At 33.7% G+C, this 23,981-nt stretch overlaps 1 long non-coding RNA gene across 5 annotated transcripts in view; it reads left to right on the top strand.

The window, feature by feature from the left end:
* Window positions 1–22,952, top strand: part of LOC120890842 (uncharacterized) — a 94,943-nt gene extending 71,991 nt beyond the window's left edge. The window contains exons 5-7 of one of the 5 annotated variants that reach the window (XR_013427937.1): window positions 912–3,563; window positions 3,958–4,007; window positions 4,104–22,952. This is a non-coding gene — a long non-coding RNA (uncharacterized LOC120890842). Of the gene's footprint in view, window positions 1–911 lie in introns of all 5 variants that reach the window. The other 4 variants (XR_013427934.1, XR_013427936.1, XR_013427935.1 and 1 more) reach the window with 4 other exon arrangements.
* Window positions 22,953–23,981: the final 1,029 nt, after the last annotated feature.

Here is a 23,981-nt window from a genome sequence, read left to right as displayed (position 1 = left end):
GAGAATCATCCTCATCCAGAATGTCTGACATCCAAATTCTACTGTTCACTCACAGAATCTCAGTCCTTCACCATTTAGAGCTAATGGACGAGGACCAAAGAATAGTCTGGCCAGCAATCTATGAACTTTGTAGCCTGGCTGGAAAACATGAACTGAGCCCATCTCTGGATTTAGATGTAATTATGTGAAGAAAGATTTTTCTATAGCACTCCAAGATTTTGCACATGTTTAAAATAAGAGCTAGCAGAAAAGTAATCCGTGAAAGCTGGATGTGTCAGGGCAGAAAGAGGAGTATGTGCAATGTAGCTGAGTCATATTAACAGTGGATCACAAAAGATTAAAGAACTGCTGATACTGAAGTACATAAAGCTGCTGCGACTTTATAATTACCTCTAATTCCAGTAGCCCTAAGCCCCAGGCATGAAACAGCATTTTCTTTGAATGTCCTAAGATATAGATCCTGTACTTCTTGTAATGTACATATATATCCTAGCTGGCACAAATGAGCCTCTGAATTATTCAAGAAACTTAGCTTAACCAAGACTTAGTCCCAGGCTTTTCCCAGTGTATCAAATAAACTTATTTCAGAACCAATTGATGCCATTGTGAAATACAAGTTTCATAGTGGCATCTATGTCTTCCACATCTCTGTAATGAAATTGCAAAAGCTAACTGGTTTGGTCTGGTGGAACTACCTGTTTGCTACTAAAAATCTATCTCCTATCTACCTACCTAGTATTTTTATTTCTTTATTTCCAACTCCCCCCAAATATTGATTTCAACATTTTACATAATTAATTACAGTCTGATTTTGCTCAAGGAGAGAATCCCTTAAATTTTATACCATATTATCACAATAATAGAAGAGCTTCCATAATTCAACTGTCCTCTGTGTGTTCCCTGATTTGCAGAACTCTTTAGACCCAAACCCCACTATTTAATGGACCAGATATGTGTTTTAAGCTGAACTAATCCAGACACTCATCATGTAATAGTGGCTGCTGGAATCACCCCAGAAGTTAAAGGTGCAGGTATGAGATTGGGTGCACTGTGATTTCAAAACACTTTTTATTGCTTTGATTTTTTTTCTTTTAAATGTTAAGTGTTTTATGATTTTTAACTCCTTGGCTGTATTAAAAGAACATATTTGTTTTGTTGTAAAAAAAGTGTCTTTTATTAAAAAAAATGGAAACATAGCTTCTTTTCCTTTATTCTCTAGTATATTCTAAATTTTAAATTACTGCTAAATTAAATGGTTTGTGTCAGATGTTAACAATATGGGGTCTTAGATTAAAACAAGCTCCATGTAATCTTATTGAGCCAGTAGGTCATAGAAATAGGAGAAAATGTGTTTGAATCACAGGAGAGAAGGGATGTTGGATGGATCTGTAAAACACTTTCTGTTGTAGTATCAGCTGATTGATAGCAGTGATTCTCAGAAGGGTTCCAACATTATGCCTTTTAAAAGCTGGAGATTAGTGCAACCATGGTGAACAGCACAGTGACATTCTGGCAAAGAAAAAGGGTCAGGGCTGGCAAAATGTGGCAGGTGTCAAAATAAAAGGTTAGGCTCTGTGCCTGGGGACCCATCTGTCAGATAGAAGTATGATAAGGCAATTAATGTATTTATTTATGTTGCTCATGACAAACCGTGTATTCCATAAAAATGATCAATTTAAACATTCTTAACTGTTCTTTTGAAATTAGAATTAATATAAAAATAAAATGCTCAAGATAAAACGCCAGATCTAATAATAAAATTGGTTGTTTGTATAATCAAATAGAGTTAACTTTGGAAAATTATAGTAGTTTGCATGGAAGAATTAAAACAATGAAATAAAACATCTTGACAAAATGGAGTTTGAATTAAGACATACATACAAAATTGATGTTTATGTTGCAAGATAATTTTGGCTGCACTCCTCATTAATTCAACATGCTTTATATTTATTAAACTAGATTTCATAATTTAATAATAAAATCAAGGCAAAAATTATGAGAAAATAAATTTAGACACTCAGGATCTATGTTCCACCTTTTCTTTAAATGTTTTGTTCACAAACTTGTCATCATTAGAGCTCTCATTTTCACTTTGTGACTGATCCTGACTCTTCTTTAACATATTTATGATTTATTTAGCTTTTTTTTTTTTACTACTTCTGCTTTACAATCTGTTTAAACTAGAATGTTTGGATTTAATATTCATTAGTGATCTAATTTTTTCAAATAAAATAAACTCTTATACGCTTCAAAATGTCATGTTAATAAAAATTTAATACAGGTTAATAAAAATTTAACCCTGAATTGTGAAATAAATGTGGTTTACTGCAGTCCAAAGTCTTATGCAACAACAGATCCTGCCCATACTGTACACTGAATAAACACAAAAGCTCTTAATTGCTATGATTCAGTAAGTGAAGCGTACATCTTATACCAACACCGACATTTGAAGAGGAATAACTTGAACATCAACCGTACACTGTACTAAACAGAGGAAAAGTCAAGTTTTTTAATTGTAGGATGAAAGCCAGCGTGACTATGTTATCACCAAGTTGCATGTTCTGGCTGCACAGTGATGAAATTTAACAAATGAAGTCATTGCAGGAAAGGGGTTCGTCTGGCTTTGGAAGGAGAAGAGGTCTTATGTTCAGTAGATTCATTTTCTTTATGTTGAGGTAGCATTTGTGCCATCATCACCACTTCCCATTTGTTAAAAGGACTTTAGTTAAACTTTGAGTCAACGGCTTTTCTCCCCAGGGTTCCCTTCCAGTCTGAAACATATTAGTCTTAACTTACCTTCCATTAGTCACATGAAGCTTTCCCGGGGACAACGTTAGAGGGGGAGTCAATGAAGGGAAAGTCATTGAAAACACACAAAGCACAAACTTTGTTACATGTTCTAATTAGTAGTTTGATACATGATTTACAATCTGTACCCGAGGTTTAATTAGAATTAAGCACTATTTAAAATTAAATTCACTCTTTCCTTCATTTCCTGATTCAAAGTTGCATATTGTTCCTATTGCTGGTTTAATTTCATTTGAACTTCAATCTTCTAAATTAGCTCTGTTTCCTCCCTGTTTATTTTCATTTGTCTGGATGTACTTGAAAATTCATGAGGCAAAATTTAAAATTTCCTTACTCACTGTTCTGTATGACTCTTTAAAAACATAGGACATGCTAGATAATAAAAGTAATGATTTCAACAGAAAATCAAGGTGCCACTCATTTTGCCATGGAGCCGTAAAAATGACACATCAAACAAAAGGTAAGATTTTTTTTTAACTTCTTGACATGGAGAATTACCCATTAAAAATTAGTTATTTCATAGCATATATTGTATCTTTATTTGGGAAGAAAACATGCAATAGGATTCAGTTTATAAAAAGTAGCATCAATTTAAATTCTAATTTAATTTTTTCCAGAAGCATATGAGAAAATTTTTGCTGGGCATCCACTCACTTCAGTTCAGCCATTTGAAGAAATTTTGAAAATTCTGATGCATTTTAAAACTCTTCTTTTGCTCTGGCATTGTTCAAATTTGCCTTGATCTATCATCACAGGTATGCTATCATGTCTCCCTTAACCAATTAAATTCACACAAAATACTTTATTTTCAGGCTTTACATATATAAGATTACTTTGGAAAAGTAATCTCTCATTCGTCATTTTTTTTTTTGCAAACCATAATAATAGTAAACGACGTGAATAACTTAATCATTTTAACAAATGATAAAAATCATTTGTAAGATATGTTGTATAAAGGATACAGGTGCAATTTTATTTCTTCTTGTGGAAAAATGCAGTTACTTTCAAAAGTTCTATTGTTTTCAAATGGTTGGAATGTGCTTCCACCAATCATCAAATGATATTTTTCATCAGCATCAAATAATTTTGAATTTCCTTCATTCTCGAGGCATCATCCTGTCAAGCACTTTGTATTTGTTTCTTCTATAGTGTACCAAGTTTTTATGTTTTGAATTGATCAACCACTCATACAATACAAGGTAAGTACTATATTATTACCATTTCCAGATGAGGATGGTTGGCACAGAGAGGGTAAATAATTCTTAAAATGTGAACCTCTCTCATTTTTGTAACAGAATTTCTTTGTTCACATTGCTCAAGCCAGAATGCGGAAGAACCACGTTGAAAGTATGAAAAGTGTTCTGAAAGGTAAGAAAAATAAATAAATAAGAGCAAAAAGCAAACAGTCTGAAATCACAAAGAAATTTGTCAAGGGCCTAGCATGAGGGTTTTAAGATGAATGTGGCAATGAAACACAAATAAGAAGCATGACTAGGAAACCATGCAGAAGCTCAAGGTAGAAAGGAAAGGAAAAATGATGGAGTCGTGTTGAAATAAGCATAAAAGGCTTTTTGGATCCTTAGCATGAAAACTTGCACAATTTTGAGATAATATTTCCTGTATTAATTTTTGATACAGAATACAGAAGCACTTATGTTTTTAGAAGTAAAAATGTTACAGCCGGGCATGGTGGCACACACCTGAAATCCCAGCAGCTGGGGAGGATTGCAAGTTCAAAGACAGCCTTAGCAATGGGAGGCGCTAAGCAACTCAGTGAGACCCTATCTCTAAATAAAATACAAAATAGGGCTGGGATGTGGCTCAGTGGTTGAGTGCCTCTGAGTTCATTCCCTGGTACCAAAAAAAAAAAAGATGTTACTGGCATTCGTGATTTTTGTGATTTGTCAAGTGAATAGCTCAGTATATCAGGAGGGCATTGTTGAATGATGGTTAGGGGGTGGACTTGTAGACAGCTAGGAGTTCCACTCCTGGCTCTCCTCCTCCTGTTATGTTGGCAAGGGCGTGTCAGAGCACCTTCCACTGAATTACAGTAGCTGACTACTGCATCTATTTCCAAAACCACATTCAGTTATGTCACACTGATAGATTGAAATCAGAAAAGATGACATTATTTATACCATCACAATTGGCAAAACCTAAATCAGACAAATCAGGGCTATATTCCTCATGTGCTAGCTCACCAGCCCACCGCTGGACCCTGGGCAAATTGTCTAGCCTTTATGAGCTTTAGTTATTTTCATCTGAAAAGAAAAATAGATACAATAGATCGGTATAAGATTCTGCAGACCTTTCAATCGATGACATATTTCACGATTCCTGCTACATAGTAAATATCAATAATGGTACCACTCTAGTAATTTAATTTAGCCTATTATACAGAGCATCAAACAATTTTGCATTTTGAACACACTAGAAAGCATTTCAATTAGTTCATTGAAATTCTAGGAGAGTAGGATTTGTAAAATTATTTTACTAACTTTACAAATGAAATGGTTTCTCCTAAATATTATTAGCATTTTTAAAAGAAGATAAACACTTACTAATATTTACATAGTGAATTTCTTCTGTATTATTGGGTTAGAAAAACTTTTCAGTTTCCTACAGTGACTCACATATATATAGAAGCTTAAAGGCACCTCTTGGAGGGTTTTAACCCACTCCCCAAATTACATTAAGTCCATGGCTTCAGTTCTTCAAAACTTCTTGATAAGTTAATATGAGGTCTGATGCTGGCTATATGCCCTGCTGTTCAGAAAGCTCTAATAGAATATTCTAAGCCAGAGGCCACTGTGTCTATCATGATGACAGGCAGTATGTATAACTTGAAACTTTAAAGGTAGGCACTGCAGGAAATAAGGAATTTAAGCAAAGATTAAACAGTCTATAAATCACCCTGCTTAGTTGCCTAGTTAAAAACTCTTTCATCTAGGTAGTCTTCAATATGGATTATTTGTTCTTAAGATCCTTGTTCATTTCTGGTTTTGGAATATAATTTTTTTACAATATTTAAAAATAAGTTGTACATACACTTTTTCCACTACCATTTACAAAAGGCGAAGATCATTTTATTGTCAAAAATATTTTAAAGTCTATTTAAATAATTTGGGGATATTGAAAGAAATTACTGAAGTTAAATTAAATTCTAAATCATTTTTTTACTTCAAAAACTATGATAGATTGTTGCAAAGATAAAAACAACTCTTCCTTTCCTTGTATGCAAACACCTTTGCAACATGACTTTGCTGTTCCTTTCATCAAGAACTAAAGTTTATTTCACTTCCCCTTCAGTCTGAAATTTGCCAATCAACTTGCATTGCCCAGTATGACATTAGCAAACCTGATGAAAACACTGGTTTGACAAACACAAGCACAGTAGAACTTGCTGTCTTTGTTGCCCTGGGGTCACTGTGTGAAGAAACATGAGCTAGTTACAGAGAGAGAATGTTGGATGGAGATGAGTCAGGTTGGTTGTGGCACCCTGGACCAAACACCAGATGCATGTCTGAAGTCATTCTGGACCATTCAGCCTTAGATGACCTGTGGGCTGACTGGATAACCAATTTATCACCCACATTCCCAGGAGAAAAAAAATGCAATAATTGTTTTAAACCAGGGGTCAGCAGTGTCCAAGGGCCAAATCCAGACTATGGGATGTTTATGGAAATAAAATTTTATTGGAACACAGCCACATTCATTATTTAATGTATTGTCTAAGGCAACTTTCAACTGCAGTGGCAGAGTTGAATAGTTGCAACAGAGACCCTGTTTGAGAAGACTAAAATAGGTACTGTTTTCCTCTTTACAGTAAAAGTTTTGCTAACTCTTGCATTAGGCCTCTAAGATTTGGGATGATTTATTAAGCAGCAATAAATAAATTGCACAAGCTTGTTTACCAAAGGGGAATATGTCTCATTTCTTATTAAACCAAAAAAATTACTATGCTCATGAAAAAATATGAAGTTTTTTCAGAGTCAATAATCTTTCCCATGACAAAAGCATTACTATTCAATTTGCATTTATAAAGTACAGTTATGTAGACTGCTGATCCTACACCAATTTATCCATCCTTCCTTTTTCTATAGTAATACAACTGGTGCTGGGTATGTAACCCTCCTTTCAGGAAGTGATTTCTGAACTGCTGTGTTACATCTGTGTGACCATAAGGCTATGTTTTCACTTCTGAAATATTAAGGGAAGTAATGTGTGCATTCATTGGTCTTTCTCCATGTTCTCCTTCCTCCCCATTAACTGAATCCTATGGCAACCTGACTTTCCATTCAGATAAGTGGAAATTCCCATAGAAAGAAGGAGTACATGAAACTCATCTAAGTAACTTACTGGAACCTTGTAACTTAAAAACAATAGGAAAGGCTGGAGTTGTAGCTCAGTGGTAGAGCATTTGTTCAGCATGTGTGAGGCACTGGGTTCGATCCTCAATACCACGTAAAAATAAAGAAATAAAATAAAGCTATTGTGTTCATCTACAACTAAAAATACATTAAAAACAAAACCAAATAAACAAACAAAAAAAGAAAAAAACAAAAGGAAGCAAAGACTCCCCCAAACTTGGAATATCCATCTTGGACTATTAATATGAAAAAGAAAACAGGGGCATAGATTTATCACTGGGTATCTTTGTACAGTAGGTAGTCTTTTATTTGCTCAAGATTGGACTCTAATACTTGAGATGATTAACTCTCTGGTAACTGAGAAATCTAAACATGAGGTTTTTTTCCTTCAAGAGTACTCCACTATTAATGTTACCCCCCAAAATTTAATAACATAGAAAAATAGTCATTAGTTAGGATACCCTATCTAATGCAATGATTTTATGCAATATGTCTTGGCACAAAAATTATTTAGTTGGTAAAACATTGGATGTGGGGTCAAAACTCTAAAGTACTTTGATAAACTTTGTCCCAATTTTGCTGAGTTGGCCAGAGGCTAGTCACTTACAGTTACTGTGATTATCTTTTCCTAGATAAAAATATATAACTCCTGATAGGCAAAGAAGGAAGTTTGAACACTGACCTTTCTAATTCCTACTTCTCCCAAGTAAGAGGGTTGCAATAACTGGTGCTTGCCCTAGGCATGTGTCATTTTAGTCCCAAGAAACGCTTATATACCAACATAGTGCCTTAGGTAATGTAATGGGGGAAATAATCAAGGTAAATCTTTGGCATTTGGACAGTAGGGATAGTTTTCCCTCGAAAAGACACATATCACCTCCCTCTTAAGGTAATTAGGAAAATATTAGGAAAGCGAGTTTTATTTATATTCTGGATACCTACTCAATGATGGCAGCCTATTTAAGTGCCAATAGAAGGAATCTGTTAAGCATTCAAATTTGAGTACTCTCCCCACTCACCCTGAGGTTTTGAGGGACTAGGGTAGATCCCTATAACCTCATAGATAATATCACCATAGCCGATTTTAAGACAGTGATCTTTCTTTGGGAAATCACAGCAACAGCAGAAATCAAATTCAGGTACAAAAGTCTCAGTTCCAGGAAATGTAGACATCTAGGTAAGGAAAATAAATCTGGGAACAAAAGACTTACAGTTTCCAAATGGAAATCTTTTAGGTTTTAAAATAGTATTTTATGACCAATTTGTTGATGAATAAGGAATTATTCCTAAACAAAACTATAAAAATAAAGTTGGCTTGCTTTACCTGTGAGCGTCCTGCTCAGCCTTTAGTGACTAGTTTAAAAGTAACTCCTTTGGAAGTGATACTAGGTGTCCCTGTTCTGTACTCTTCCTCCATAATTTCTGCATCAGAGCAAGCAGCACGGTGAGTTTAGTTATCTAATTGCCTGTCTTCCCTGCTGCAATAAATGCTCCGTAAGGAAAGAAATTGTCTCTTTCTTGCTCACCAAAATATTCCCAGAGCTTATTAGGATGCCAGGAATACACCAGATGCTTAAGAAATATTTGTCAAAGAAATGAAACTCTGAAAGGAAAATAGCCAGTTGATTTTCCCAACATAGGGAATGGGCATGAACAGTAATGAGACCAGGTGAAACTGCCTGCAGGATGTTCTTCCATCAAGCAGTTAACGGTGTAAGCAGCACAGACCCAGAGGTGCATTCTGAAGATGGGCCATGTCCCCTTACATTATGTTAATTTGGAGGAAAGATGAGAAAAATGGTAGATTTTAGTGCAGGGCCAAGGACTAGAGATAAAAGCCCTTATTCAGACTGATTCCCTTGCAAAGACATACATAGCTTTGGGGAAGGGATTTGAACCACTTTGATTTTCTGTTCTGGAATATAATTGCTGTGGTTATTTTTCTATGTTATTAAATATTCTTTTAGGTAACATTAAGAATAGAGTACTCGTGGGGAACAGAGCTGGTGTTTAGATTTTCCAATTACCAGGGAAGTAATCTTCCCAGGTATTAGAGTCCAAACTTCAGCAAATAAAATCACAGTTGAATTAAAATAGAATCCAGAGCTCCATGATTATGTTTGAAATGCATGTAAAATATGTTATTTGCCTGCTTTCAAATGTGGGCTTGGGGGTTTTGTATATTTCAAAAGTGAGAGAGGATATAAAAAAAGTCAAAGACTTTAGAGGAGAAACTAAAAAGATCTTATGAAACAGTTTCCAAGGTAGGCTACAAAAGGTCAGTCAGTCCTAGCCAGCATCCAGACAGCTGCATGAAGTGGGGAAAGCAACTTACTCTCTCTTTACCTGGATCTCATTAGTAAAATTAGGATGAAATAATTTATAAGGTTGCTATTAGCTTTAAAACTTTTATGAGTTCAGAGCCTTTAAAAAGATTGTGTCTTCAGCAGAAAACACCACTGTGAATTTTTTTTTCAATATTCCTTTTATCTATAATGGAAGCAAGTTAAAAATAATAGGCCTAATGTTCACAGATCCATTAAATATTTACTGGTCACTCTCTTGATGACCATTTTGATTCAATACATAGTATATATAAATCATCAATATTTTCAAATTCAAAAATGCACAGGAAGGAATTTTATAGCTTCTGTGATAGCTTTGAAGTAAACTGTGATTTACCTCCTTGTTTGTGTAAGTGTTTTTGTGCTTATCATTTATCAGTAAGCCCAGGACTCTAAGTACAATATTATATATGCATGCTAAGTACTTAGTTTATCATTATAATTTTCCTCTTGAATTGCAAATTGTGTAATGTACATCATTTAACTTTTCTAGGATTCCCCTGTTTATTTTTAGGATGTTAATGTCCAGAAACAATTGAGAAAAAAAAGTACTTCTTCATCCATGTGGTATGCTAATACTGAAAATAAAATAAGTGCTGTTCCCCTTGAGGGAAATGTAATTAAAGATAAAGGGGAAAGATATAGAGAATAATGATATTTGTTTATACATAAGTAATGTGATAATACTGTTTTATAATTCTGTGCATTTTTCTTATTTTACTGAATTCTATGTTCCCTCTACTACTTTCTCTTTTTTTTCATAAAATGTCATCATTTATTTGTTTATTTACTCACATATTGCCATCTTCATTATTTGTAGTTTATCCAAATATTCCTTGAATGGTTCTCTGTACATGTTTCACAGTAAAAAGTTGCTGACTGATTATCCCTTTCAATGCTGCTCCCAACACCTGCTTCCCAATGAGAAGATCCCTTCTGTAACTTACACACAAGAAGCATTTCCACCTCCTCTTCTTGTGCAGAGGATGTATGATGCAGTTGTGTTCACCGAGATGTGAGACAACATCTTCTTGGAGCATTTGTCCATACTCTGCAGACCAAAGGAAGAGCTGCCTTTTCATCCAACTTTTGAGCAACCTCTGTGAAGCTACCTGAAGCTACCATAGCCATCTTCCAAGGCTGGGAAAGTAACTGACACACTGAGGAGAACAGAAAAAGAAGATGGAAAAACCTGGGATTTTGGTGAAATTTCATGAGCTTATGAATTAACCAATTCCTTACAATCTTGACTCTATAGAAGAATTCTTGGCATGTGACATAGTACATTTCCTTTATTGTTTAAGCCACCTTTATTTTGTCTTTTGTTTCTTCTAGTTGAAACCAGTACACTCATCATTATGCTATGCATACATATTAACACTATCTTCTTGTGGATCCTGCTTAGCCTAAATGTTAGATAAGAATAAACTAACAAAGCAACCCTTTTCCATCTGAAATAGAAGGTCACAGATCTCAGCACTACCCCAGTCACGTAATAATAATAATGGCTACAGTTTACAATTAGTAAGTACTTACAATGTATGAAAAGAACATTATGTTGTGGACTTTATATATTTTGTTTAATCTACACTAAATATCTCGAAACTGGAGTTATATTAACACTTTTTAAAATGGAAAAAATGTGGCAGAGAGATAATAAGCAAACCTGTGGAGGTCCCACAATTAATTAGTGGGTACATTCAATGTCTCTTTAGAACCAGCTAGCAATCATGATATTATTGTTTAATTCAAGTGTATATTTGAGATATAGGTTATATGTGGACCTTTATTTAGCTGCATATAGGATTAAAGTGAACAGAGCAACATATCATATTCATGCTCCCTAAGATTTCCATTCATACTGTAGCTCTGTGTACTGACTATAATAGTAGTTTGTATGATGGAGTGGGATATACAAGTATACATATATGTATATGTATGTGGGATACAAATATGTGTAGGACATATATATATATATATATATATGTAAATACATACCTATATATGTAGGACATATATATATCATTATATATATATTTATATATGTATCATTTATATATATATATATCATTCCTCTGCACTGAGAAAATTTTACCACTAGTACTTTCATAATACCATCAAAAACACTAAACAAAATTAAACAAAACATGCTATATATAGAGAGATAGATAGATCTATATCTATATCTATATATATAGAGAGAGAAGAAAAATGGAAAAACAGACAATTAAGTTGAATCAAAATTTGTCATTTTCAAAATTATTATTGTTTAGACTGAGAATCTAAAGATGGAATGGTTAAGTATGATCTCTAGACCAAATATAGAGGTCTATAGTAAATAAAATGTAATGAAATTGTTTAAACTTACTTTTCCTAAACAATTTTATCAGGAACCCATGATGCTTTCCTTCTCCAATTAGTGGATATGTTCTTTAAAACTGGTTCTAAAATTTCACATATTGTTTGTTATATAATTTTGATGCATAAAATAATACATGTAATTTTCATAAGAATAATGAAACATGAAAAGAAACCAGCCAGAAAGTAGAAAATTACCAATACCACTGAGGCTGTGTCGATGCCCTTCCAAAAATCTCATCCTCCCGCTGTTCCCAAAAGGCAACCAGTATTCTGAATGTTGGATTTATTTGTTCTTTAAAATAGTTTTTCTCATAAATGTATCTATCTCACCCAGGTGTGATCGCACATGCCAAGTGATTCAGGAGGCTGAGGCAGGAGGATCACAAATCCAAATAGCCTCAGCAACTTAATGAGACCCTACTCTCAAAATTGAAAATAAGGAAAGGAAGAGCTATGGATATACCTCAGTGTTAGACTATCCCTGAGTACAATCTCTAGTACTCAAAAAAAAAATAATAAAAATGAAAACAAATGTATCTGTTGCTGGATTTTGAACTTCATAATATTGCATCATAGTCTGTAATCTGAAACGTGTATTTGTCAGTCAAGCCAGTGTTTCTTATATTCATCATGTTACACATAATTGTAATGTGTTCATTTTCATGGCTACATAATGTTCCTCAGAGTAGCTATACAACAACCTTTTTTTCAGTCATCTATTAAAAGATGTTTTGGTTTCTTTCTAAGTATTTAAAAATTGCTACCAGAAAAATACATTAGACATATTTAACATATTTCTAGTAGAAATTATGCTTGTTTCCAAATCTTTCTCTGATTCATATATAAAAACATTGAAAAAAGGTTAATGAAAGTCTATCACTATGATTGGGGACTGGTCTCTTGGGTGTTGCTCTTTCAGTCAACTTGTGGTTTGTATTTTGAAGATGTTTTATTAGTTGCAAATAACTTAAGAATAAGTAAGAATTATTAAGGCTTTCTGGTAAGTTGTTTTGTATAATTATGTTTGCCCATCTTATTACATATATTTTTTATCAGTCTACTCTATTAATAGGAGTGCACACATTTTAAAATATTAGATATTTTAGTAGTTTCCATACTTCTTTCAATGTTCCATGCCCTTAGGTTTTAGTTGCAGCCATTTAGAACAGCCAGTCTTCAATCTCTTATTTGCTGGTCTTGTACTCTGTCTTGCATGAGCCTCCCTAGAAAACAAATATGTAGGTGAATTCAGTGCTCTATCTTCTTGGAATATAATCTCAGAGAACCAAAAGTCATGGAAAAACAGCTGATTATTATGTTCCTGAGCTTTCCACTGATTTGCACCATGGATGGCTTGATGGTTTCAGGAAGTCTTCAGAGAGGATCAGTGAAACTATGGTGATTAAGAATAGTCAAAATGAAGGAAAGGTCAGCCATGTACTTGCTGGTCATTTCTGTTTCCTGTCTTTTAGTAGCTTAGTCAGCCTTTCATTGCTGTGAACAAACCACCTGACAAGATCAACTTAGAGGAGGAAAAGTTTATTTTGGCTTTCAGTTTGCAGTCAGCTGACCCCATTGCTCTGGGCCCAAGGTGAGGCAAAAGAAAAGGTGTGGCAGAGGAAGGCAGCCGGGACATGACAACCAGAAAACAGAAACCCCAAAGGAATGGCCCCTGGCTGACCTCCTCCAGTATCACCTAGTGATCATACAGTGATTATGTTAAGGCTCTCCTAATCTAATCATTCACTTCTGGGCTTTCTTGCATGAGCTTTGGGGGAAACACTCCTTATTTATACCATATCAGGGATCATAGACTATCCATGAAGTATCAGAATCGTTGGTTTGGTGGGTTTGCTGGCCACTCCAGGTGTATGCCAGGCAGGCCAGAGCCTCTGTGTGTTCCATCTTAATGTCAGTAGGTGCAGCGTGGAGGTTTTGAAGTTTGTGGTGATGGAGATGGCAGTACCAGGGCAACGTCCAAGGCTTCATAACTGTGGAAGGCTGAAGTCTTTGCTAGAGATTTTCTTCTCCACACTCCTCCATCACCAAAGAGGCAAAGGGCTAATACCTGACATTGTAGATGGTTGTGAGTAGAACTCAGGTCATCTGAGCCCAGCAATCCATCCTAGATCCATGACAGATCTGCTTGCCCTCCACCTCATTTTACTACAAGCACCTTCACTTTTCTCTGAGAGTTGGAGTGTGAGTCCACTCTTTTTCAGGAGGTCACCAGTGGCAGCAAAGCAAAAAACTTCAAAATGTCTGCAAAACATAGTCATAGTCCTTACTGCTGAAGCTGGTCTAGGGCTCTAATTAAAAGATTTGAGTAGACATAGAGACAGTAGAATGAATTGGACATAACGTACTTATGTTCATGTATGACTACATGACCAGTGTAACGCCACATCATCTACAACCATAAGAATGGGAAGTGACACTCCGCTTCTGTATGATATGTCAAAATACAGTCTACTGTTATATATAACTAAAAAGCAAATAAACACTTTTTAAAAAAAGAAGTAGAGAGAAAGAAGAAGAAAGGAGAAGGAGAGACAGAAATTCAGAGCAAGGAAAAGATGGCATTGTATTAGGAGCTAGGTTTGAATAAAGATTCAGAAATCATACCATCTCTAGGTTTTTCTTATTTCCATCCCCCTCCCACTAACCAGATGTCAGACATTTTCCTCCTACTATGGGATTGATTTTTTGAACATTTACCCTTTGTGAACACTTTTTAGAATAAAAAATAATATATTTTTTAACCTCTCCCAAATACACTGAGAATGAATTTGTGATATAGTTTTTAAAATTGATTCTTACTTATGGGAGGTAAATCATACAGCAATTAGATAATGAAGTTTCTCACAGTTCTATGTGAAATTCCATGGGGCTATAAGTTAGGCTACTTTACAAATGTAAAAAGTAAAGAGAAAGCCAGAAAGTTGATGTTCAAAACTCTGTATAAAGTGTATATTTAATAGAAAAAATACTTTGATCTGTTAATCAAGAAATATTTTCTAGGTACAACTTGATAGGATGGAAGTCGATATTCAAAGAAGAAAAGGCAGGTAAATGAAACTTAAAACAAGTGAAAGGGATTTGGGATTGCATTGTATTTTAAGATACACACATACATGTGGAAATTCTGAAACTTTGGGAAGGAACAGAGAAAATATGGAAACAGGGGAAAGGGACAAAAGAAACAAAGCCAGTAGAGAATTTTGTGAAGAGTACTGCTGGCACTCTCCTGATGAACATCCTCACTACCATAAGGTCAAGGCATGGTAGAGAGGAACATCAGCTACCTGAACTTTCTCCCAGAGCCCAGTTATCTGAAAACACGCTAATTATACTAATAATAGATCTGTGCCCCGAAGGATATCAGGAAAGCAATAAGAATTGGTATGTCTAAAATTAATTTTAAGCATAATTGGTAGGTAATATAAAAGTGCTAGTACAATTTGAAAAATAGTGGCCATGTAATCGATATGGTTCTTCTCTGCTGTTTTCTGCCCAGTTCCTTCGTGCCTTGGGGTTTGCTTCCATGCTTAAGGAGGGGCTCTGAGTGCAGTTTCTAGGCAGGTGTTTGGATGATAAGCCTTGTCACAGGGGTGGAAGGAAGTCATTCAGAGTGTGGAATATAAAGTAAAAAAATAGTAAAAAGTCAGGACCCGGGGCTGGGGCTGGGGCTCAGGGCTAGGGCACTCGCTTAGCATGTGCGAGGCCCTGGTTTCCAACATCAGCACCACATAAAAATAAATAAATAAAATAAAGGTATTGGCCAACTACAACTAAAAAAATAAATATTAAAAAAAATCAGGACCCAAGGGCAGCCTGGAATCAAGCCAAGCAATCGGCCAGCAAGTGCACCTGAGGGTACAAGACCAGGAAGCTGGACCCTGCAGTCAGTCACAGCCCTGCAGGATTCACCTCCATCCTGCAGGTAGCAGCCAGGCCTGGCAATACCCAATTCTTCAAAAAATTTAAAGGATTTTTTTCTTTTCTTCTTTTACTGAAAAAAAAAAGGCAATTCCAGTGATTTTTCTTATCCTTACATGCTGACAACAAGAGTTTTTAACTGTAGCCTCATCTCTTCTGAATTCTAGGTCATATTCCCATTTTGTCATCTTAGAAGCAGTTTAGAGGGAAAGTTACAGCCATTATCCGATAGCCCAAAAAATGTCTTCTTCTCTTCTATTTTAAATCCAGAGGATTCTACATCACCATTACCAAGAATTCCAAGGCAGAATTATGTTGAGAACTCCCTCCTTCACGTCCCTGCATTTAGCTCGCCCATCAGAGATGCCTCATGACCACCTCTCAGTTCATTTCACCATGTCTTTATTCCTGTCATTCCTGCTGACCTCATATTCCAGGCACATGTTATCTTTAATGTTAAAATTTGTTTCCATACTTAGTCGTTCTCAATCCAGTCCATTCTCCATATCGAGTGTCTTCTTTCTATGATACCAATATGGTTGGGACAAATTCTGCCTGCAAAGTTTGGATGTGTATCATTTTCTTTATGGAAGATAACTGAGGGTAAAAGGTCACTTAAATAGCATGGATAAAATTGCACATTAAAATAAACCCATGAGACTATATCAAATCCTATGAAAATAAGAGTGATGGAGTATTGCCCTGCTAGATGTAAAATCTATTTTAAAATTAACCTGTAATAAAAAATGAGATACTGAACAAAACTGAAAATATGAAACTATATAATGTAATAAAAGCCTTTATATGGAAAATGATTAAAATTTATTAAAGTACATATTCAAACAGCAGGGAAGAAGTATGAAGTACTGTAATGACCACTACTTAGTAATTATATAACATCACTTTAAATTCACGTAATGCACAAAGGAAATTATGTAAGAATAAAGCAGTTAATTATTTAACATTTATGGAATACAGCAGGCTATCAAGTCTTTGGTGGAATAATTTTCTAAGGAATTCTTTTTAATTTTTTTGCAACTTAAGTAAGCTTTTTATTGATGTATATAACATAAAATGAAAGCACAAAGTCATAAATCCCTCTTGAAAATTTTTTACAGTCTTTGTTCCTGTGTGCCTAGCTCCCAGACTGAGGACTAGAACATTATTGGTACCCCAGAAGCACTCTTCATGACCTCCCCAAGGAATTAAAACCTCAAAGCTACTATCCTAACTTCTAGAAGCATAGATATATTTTTCTTTTTTTTTGAACTTTATGTAATATAATAGTGCAGCATTTATGATTTTTGCCTGGCTTCTTTGGGGATTATCCCTCTTGGTGCAGACAATAATAGCTTATTTTCAAATCTTTATAGTACCAAATTATATTAATTGATTTTATTTATGGGGTTTGAATCATTAGGCATCCTCAAAACTTTTTATTCAGTACTATTATCAAATTATCATTTTCCCCCTTATGTCAAATTAATGCTATATTCTGACTTTTAATCTCTTCATACAAAATAATTTGATTTCCTTCTTAATCTTTACTGTTTTAATTTTAAAATCTTGATGTACATGTCTTCCAAATCTTATTTTCTGTATAGCATGAAGTCACTGTCAAAAATGAGCACTAGTCCATATGGATATTCAATGGACTACTAATATTTATTCCCCAAGGCCCTGTGATGTCACATTTGTCTTATGGTCACATGAATGTGGGGCAGTTTTTGGATTCTCATCTGTTCCTTTGGTCCATTTGCCTATTATTTCAACAATACTATGCAGTGGTAATCACCACAGCTTGACAATAAGATATGACAACTAGTAATAAAAGTCATTATGCTTTTTACTTCTCCAAGACTTCTCTATTAAAACCTTTGCATTTCTGTTCTCATTTTAAAATTTCAATTTCCACCAGAAGACCTCATCTGTACCTAGCTTGCTAAAATATTTTTAATGAATAGTTTTTATTTTTTAAATTTATTGATATGATTCTATGTATTTTCTCTTTTTACTATTAATGACATTTTATTTTTGAACTCTAAAAAAACCCATTGCAATGCATAGAATGAAATAGACTCATTTTAATATACTGCTCCATTTGGTTTGCTGATATTTTATTCAGGACTTTTTGTCACTTATTTTTATGAAAGAGGTTGATTTGCAATTTTGATTTTTTTTTGCAATATTATTGCCAGATTTTAGTAGCAAGCTTCTGAGAACCTCATAAAAAATGTTTTTCTTTTTCGTTCCATAGAGGAATTATATAGGATTGCTGTCATTTATTTCTAAATATTTTAAAGAATTGCCTGGTGAATTCAACTTGAGAAGATGTTTCTTTGTGGAGATTTTTGAATCAATTTTTAATACAGATATAGTGTCATTCAAATATCTACATGTTCTTCTGAAAACTTTGGTAAATTTTGTTTTTATTTTCCCAAGGAATTTGTCATATCACCTTAACTATCAAACTTAGTTGCATAATGTCAAATATTTGTACAAAGTCAAGTATTTTAAAATATTTTTCTTTATATTCTTAATATCAGTAGAACCTATAGTGATATCCTTATATTTGTTATTGATATTGGTGAGTTTTCTGTTGATGTGATCAGCCCTGTTAGTGATTAGTAATTCTGTTATTCAAAACAACAACAAAAAAATAACTTTGTGCTTTGTTGAATTTCTTTGCATTTTTATTGGTTTCTACTTTTAATTTTATTATTTTATTCAATCGACTGTTTTGTGTTTAATGTTCCATTCATCGTGCAAGTTTCTTGAGACGGAAATTTAGATGTTGGTTACAAGACAGTTTGAATTTTCTAATATAAGAATTTAAGGCCATAAGTATGTTTCTGCATTCCAAAAGTTCTGATATGCTGCATTGTTTTAGCATATAAGTCTAGCTTCCCTTGTGAATTTCTTTTCTTCTTGCATTATTGAAAAGTAAGTTGCTTAAATTTCAAAAGTCAGAGATATTCTAGTTGTCTTTTTTTTTCATTGTTTTCAGTTTAATTCAATAGTGGCCAGAGCCTATTCTCTATGTATTATTGATTAGTTGAAATCTATTTAGTGTGTACTTAAAAGTAATATGTATTTTATTATAAGAATTTATGCCTGTAAGTCCTTTGTTGTATTGTTCAAATCTCAATATACTCTTAAATTTTTTTGCTTGTTTGTTCTATCAGGTATGAAAGCAGTGAGTTAAAAATCTCTCCTACCCCTTTGGAATTATTTCTCTTTTTCTTCTGTCAACTTTTTCTCATCAATCAATCTATCAGCCATCTATCTTTAGTAACATATGTTATGTTATTGAGTGTATAAAAGCTGTAATTGTACATGCTGTTGTTGGTTGGGCATTTTATCTGTGTGAGATATTTCTTTTTTTTCTGTAAATCTGAAAAATGATTATCCAGCTTCCTTTCAAATAATGTTTTTGTGTTTTTTCCCCCCTCATCTCTTTATGGTCGCTCTTTTTTGAGTTCTTATACATAAGGTGTGTTTTTAAGTAATAGCATAGATAGTTTTTTATTTATCTTCTAGTCAAAATATTTAACCCCTTTATATTCACTTTAATTGCTGATTGGGAGTTGTAGGTATGTTTATGCTATTGTTTTCCATGTTAAGCACCTGTTTTATATCATTTCATCTTCTTTTAGATTACTTATCTTTTTATCATTTTATTTTCCCTCAGTCATACATTCTTTTCCCTTTGCCTTTTTTTGCTAGTGGGGATTGAAACCAGGCACATTGAACTCTTGAGCCAAATCCCCAGCCCTTTTTATGTTTTATTTAGAGACATGGTCTCCATGAGTTGCTTAGGGCCTCACTGATAGCTGAGATAACTTTGAACTCGATCCTCCAGCCTCAGCCTCTTGAGCTGCTGGGATTATAGGCATGCACTACTGCATCTAACTCCTTTGTCTTTTTTTGGTCACCATAGTAAAATACATATTCTTGACTATAGCTGGACTCAAATTACGCACTCCACTCTTTTTATTAAGATTCATTTTAATTCTATATACATTGTAAACCTCTAAATTATTACTATGATTGTTACTTAACTTTAATATTCACTTTGTTTACTTAATCCTTATTCAATCCTTTCCTCATATTTTTTCCTCCCAGATTTTTTTCCATCTGTCTGGAGATTTCTCTTTAATATTTTTTTAATATTTTAACTCTGATAGCAATTAATTACTTCAGTACCTATTTACCTGAAAAGTTGTATTTCTTCTTAATTTTCGGAGAATGTTTCTCTGGGAATAGTATTCTTAAGAGTAATTAGGATATCATTGCATTGTCTTTTGGTTTTATTTTGTCCTCTAGGAACATACTGTCAATCTTGATGCTTTTTAAAGAAACTGCTTCTATTATTTTGACTGTTTTGTAATTTTATTTTTGTTCTCATATGTGAGTAGTTTTACCATTCTGTGGCCACATTTAATTTTGGCTGTGTTTTCTTTCTCAGGTTGCTATTTTAACTCACTTTTTGAAAATGTGTGGCCAACTATATAATTCACCTACCAATGCTACCTGTTCTATTGCTGCTCTTCTTATGGGCTCCAAAAACATACATGCTAGATGTTCCATTATGTCTTTCATTTCTCTTAAGCTTTTTCTTATTGTCATTTCTTCTCGTGCTTCAATTTTCAAGATTTCATTAATTCATTTTACAGTTTATTATCTACTCTTCAACTGTGTTGAGGATATATATCCATCTTCAGAGTTCCTAATTTCGGTTATTTTATTTTCAGTTATAAAGTTTTCATTTATTTTTATATATTCTAACTTGTTGATGACATTTTCAACATTTTTATTTATTTATTCCATCTTTCCCTTTACTTACTTAAATATATTAATCATATTCACTTACACGTTTTTGCCTATTAATTTCTAAAATATTTATCAAATGTGTGTGTGTGTGTGTGTGTGTGTGTGTGTGTGTGTGTGTATTCATGTTCATGCACTAGGAATCAAATCCAGGGCCTTGTGCATACTCAGCCAGTGTTCTACCATTGAGTGATATCTCTGCCCCGCTTTTTGTTAGTTTTTAATCTTGTTTTTTAAATGCATGCACTCTTGTCTTTTTGCATGTCTAGTAATTTACAAATAAATTTTGGTTATCTTCGAATCTTTCTATGAAAATATCATCCTACAGAGCAGAGAGGATCTCTCTCTCTCTCTCTCTCTCTCTCTCTCTCTCTCTCTCTCTCTCTCTCTCTCTCCCCCCCCCCATCAGATAGATCTGCCATATGCATAGTGGTAACACGGATAATTTCAAACCTGGTGAGTGCCAAATAAAACTAGTGAACCATGTTAGGAATACAGAAAAATATAATGAAAGCAACTAGATATTTAAAAATAAACTACTGGGTAGAGAAATTCTTTATATTTTCTTTATTTTTATGTATACAACTCCTAGTATACGTATAACTTCATATGAAATAAAAAAATTAGAATGTCATGAATAAAATAAAGGCATAAAAATGGAATGAAAAGGAAAAAGTTTAGGGAAAATAAAAATCAGATATAAAGTTAATATAAAAACCTAGGGGATATTTTGATAGAGTGTTTTGTAGATAAAATGGATTCTGCTTTTTTATCTTCCTACCAGTCAAGAGGAAGTAGTCAATGATAATACCCAGGAGTGTCCAAAAGTTAAAGCAAATCAGTTGATAAAGAATAACATGGCTTGTCCAGAAACCTGAGGAGCATATCTGTCCTTTTCCAAAAGAAATCATAAACAAATCCCTAAAAGTTAAACCAATATAATAGATAAAATGGACCTGCTCGGTTGTGAGGAACTTGGTACTGTTTCCTTGGAACAATAAAGTTTTAGAAAGAATGAGGAAGTGCAGAACAGTGGGAAGAATATCAGCTTCCAAGTCAGGCAGACTAGCACAGACATTAGTTCAATCATTTACCTCTGAGAAATACTGAAGTATAGAAAAATATCAGTTTCCTTCCTTCTTCTCTGCTTGGTGATTTGTTTCCATGATCTTCTTAAGTTTATTTTGTTACTAAAATAATTAATTACTTTTTAGATAAGTGTTCTTGTGAACTGAATAAAAATGAAGGTTTGAGTGTGTGTAAGGTGCTCCGACAGGCACTGTAGTAGGTGCTGGTACACATGGATGATTATTAATATTCATTTATGTATGTGTGGTTATATTCTCTCTTTCATACATAAAGTTAAGGACTGACATCTTCTTTTTTATTGACTTGCATTTTCGGCAGTTTATCTCTTTTAATAGTCTTTGAAAGAGCTAGCATTCAAATTCATTTATTGTTCAACTGTTTTTCACTTCTAAATTATTAATTTACAATTGTGTTTTTTTATTAATTCTTCCCTGCTTTTCCTGTAGTCATTTAAAAGAATTATTTCAGGCTTCTGGACTTGAATGATTAATTCATTTATTTTCATTCCTTCTTGTTTAATATAAAATCATTAAAGCATTAAATTTTCTTCTGAGTATAGGTTTGGCAGCATCCTACCATTTTTAAATCATCTGTAATTATAATTTTGACTTTATCCTTTATCTGAATTAGGAGAATTTTTTCTTTCAGAGTAGTCCCAAAGTACTGATTTCTCATGAAGTCCAGCTATCCGTCATTGTCTTTTGATATGGTGATGTATTTTTCAGCTGAGTACATAACCACCAATGTAAAAAAGATCACTTTGCCTCTCTTATAGCCTGATGTTACCATGTCAGTCAATTGTAGGAGGAGGTGAGTGATGGTGTGAAATGAAACAGTGATGACAGCGCTTTCTCTGAAAGGACCAGGCTGTGTGTTCTCTCAGTGTCTGAATGCAGAACTGAAGGAGAGAAGGGCTGGGCTCCTTGGGACCCCAGGATGGAAATGACAGGTGGAAGTGTGGAAGAGGAAAGAGAAGTCCAGGTCCCTGATGCCACGGAATTATCTCTGAGAGGAAAATGAACTTCTATCTCATTCAATGGTCATTGTTTTGTGACCCTGCATTAGCAGCCATAATTGTGTCATAACAAACATTGTTAATAATTATTATTTTCATTGCATTGTTATCAAAACATACAGAGTGTATATTTTATTTTTTCATAATATTCTGAGATATTTTAGTCATATAATAAATAATCAATTTTTATAAATATTTCCTGTATTGTGTTTTCAGTTATATAATTGTGTGTGTATAAGCTTTGAATATATTTGTGTATTATTCAAAATTTACCTTTATAACTACATTGCCACTTTTCATATTATGCTCTATAAAACACAACTTCTATGGAATATTAATGGATACATTTCAAAATTAAAAATTTAATGGTTCCTATATTCTTTGTTGTTTTTATCATTGTGGTTAATAACACAGACTCTAGACCAGGACATTTGAATTCTACTTTCACTAATATATCAACTATGTGAATTAGAACACATTATTTAATCTTATTATTCCTTAGTTTCTGTATCAGAAAAATAGGAAAATTAATAGTATCTACCTAATAAGATTGTTAGGAGGATTATAAAATGGATACATGTTCAACATTGAAACAGTTCTTGGTAGAGAGTAAGCATTTTTAAAACAACTACATATTCTTCCCTTGCATATCAGAGATTCTTAGTAGTAATGAAGTATAAATAATCTGCTTTTTCTTTTCCTAGCATTTCCCAAATTTATTTGAATGGGTATATCTTGGTCATAGCTGAAGAAAAATGTGTGTGTGTGTTCCATGGGATAGTGATTTTAGAAATGTTGAATAGATTTCCACTCAGATCCACGGCATATTGGGAATACTCATCTTAACATGGGAAAGAACACCATGAAAAAGTTCTTTGAAACTACTCCAAATCAACACATACCCTGTATATGCATGTGTACATATTGTTGGGGATAAGATTCATGGAATTGATTTGATTTTCAAATTTGTGCACATATATTTTATGCTTAACTGAAATATCAGAGATTTAAGCATTTTGAAGTTCAGTGGATGTTCATTCTTTTAATGTAATTTTTAATTTATTTATAATACTTTTTAATTTTAATTCATTCTCGTACTATTCCATCTGAACATTGTTTCTCTACATGGCTTTCTTCATCTACTTTATAGAAACCAATGCTTTTTTGTGAATGTTAGCTGTTTTCTAATATTTCCTTCTGGTTCCCACAGCACATAGTTTCAGA

This window comes from Ictidomys tridecemlineatus, chromosome 11 (genome assembly GCF_052094955.1).
Source record: "Ictidomys tridecemlineatus isolate mIctTri1 chromosome 11, mIctTri1.hap1, whole genome shotgun sequence".
Classification (NCBI taxonomy): domain Eukaryota; kingdom Metazoa; phylum Chordata; class Mammalia; order Rodentia; family Sciuridae; genus Ictidomys; species Ictidomys tridecemlineatus.
Note: the sequence above shows the minus strand (reverse complement) of the source record. Positions and strands in the feature narration are given on the sequence as shown.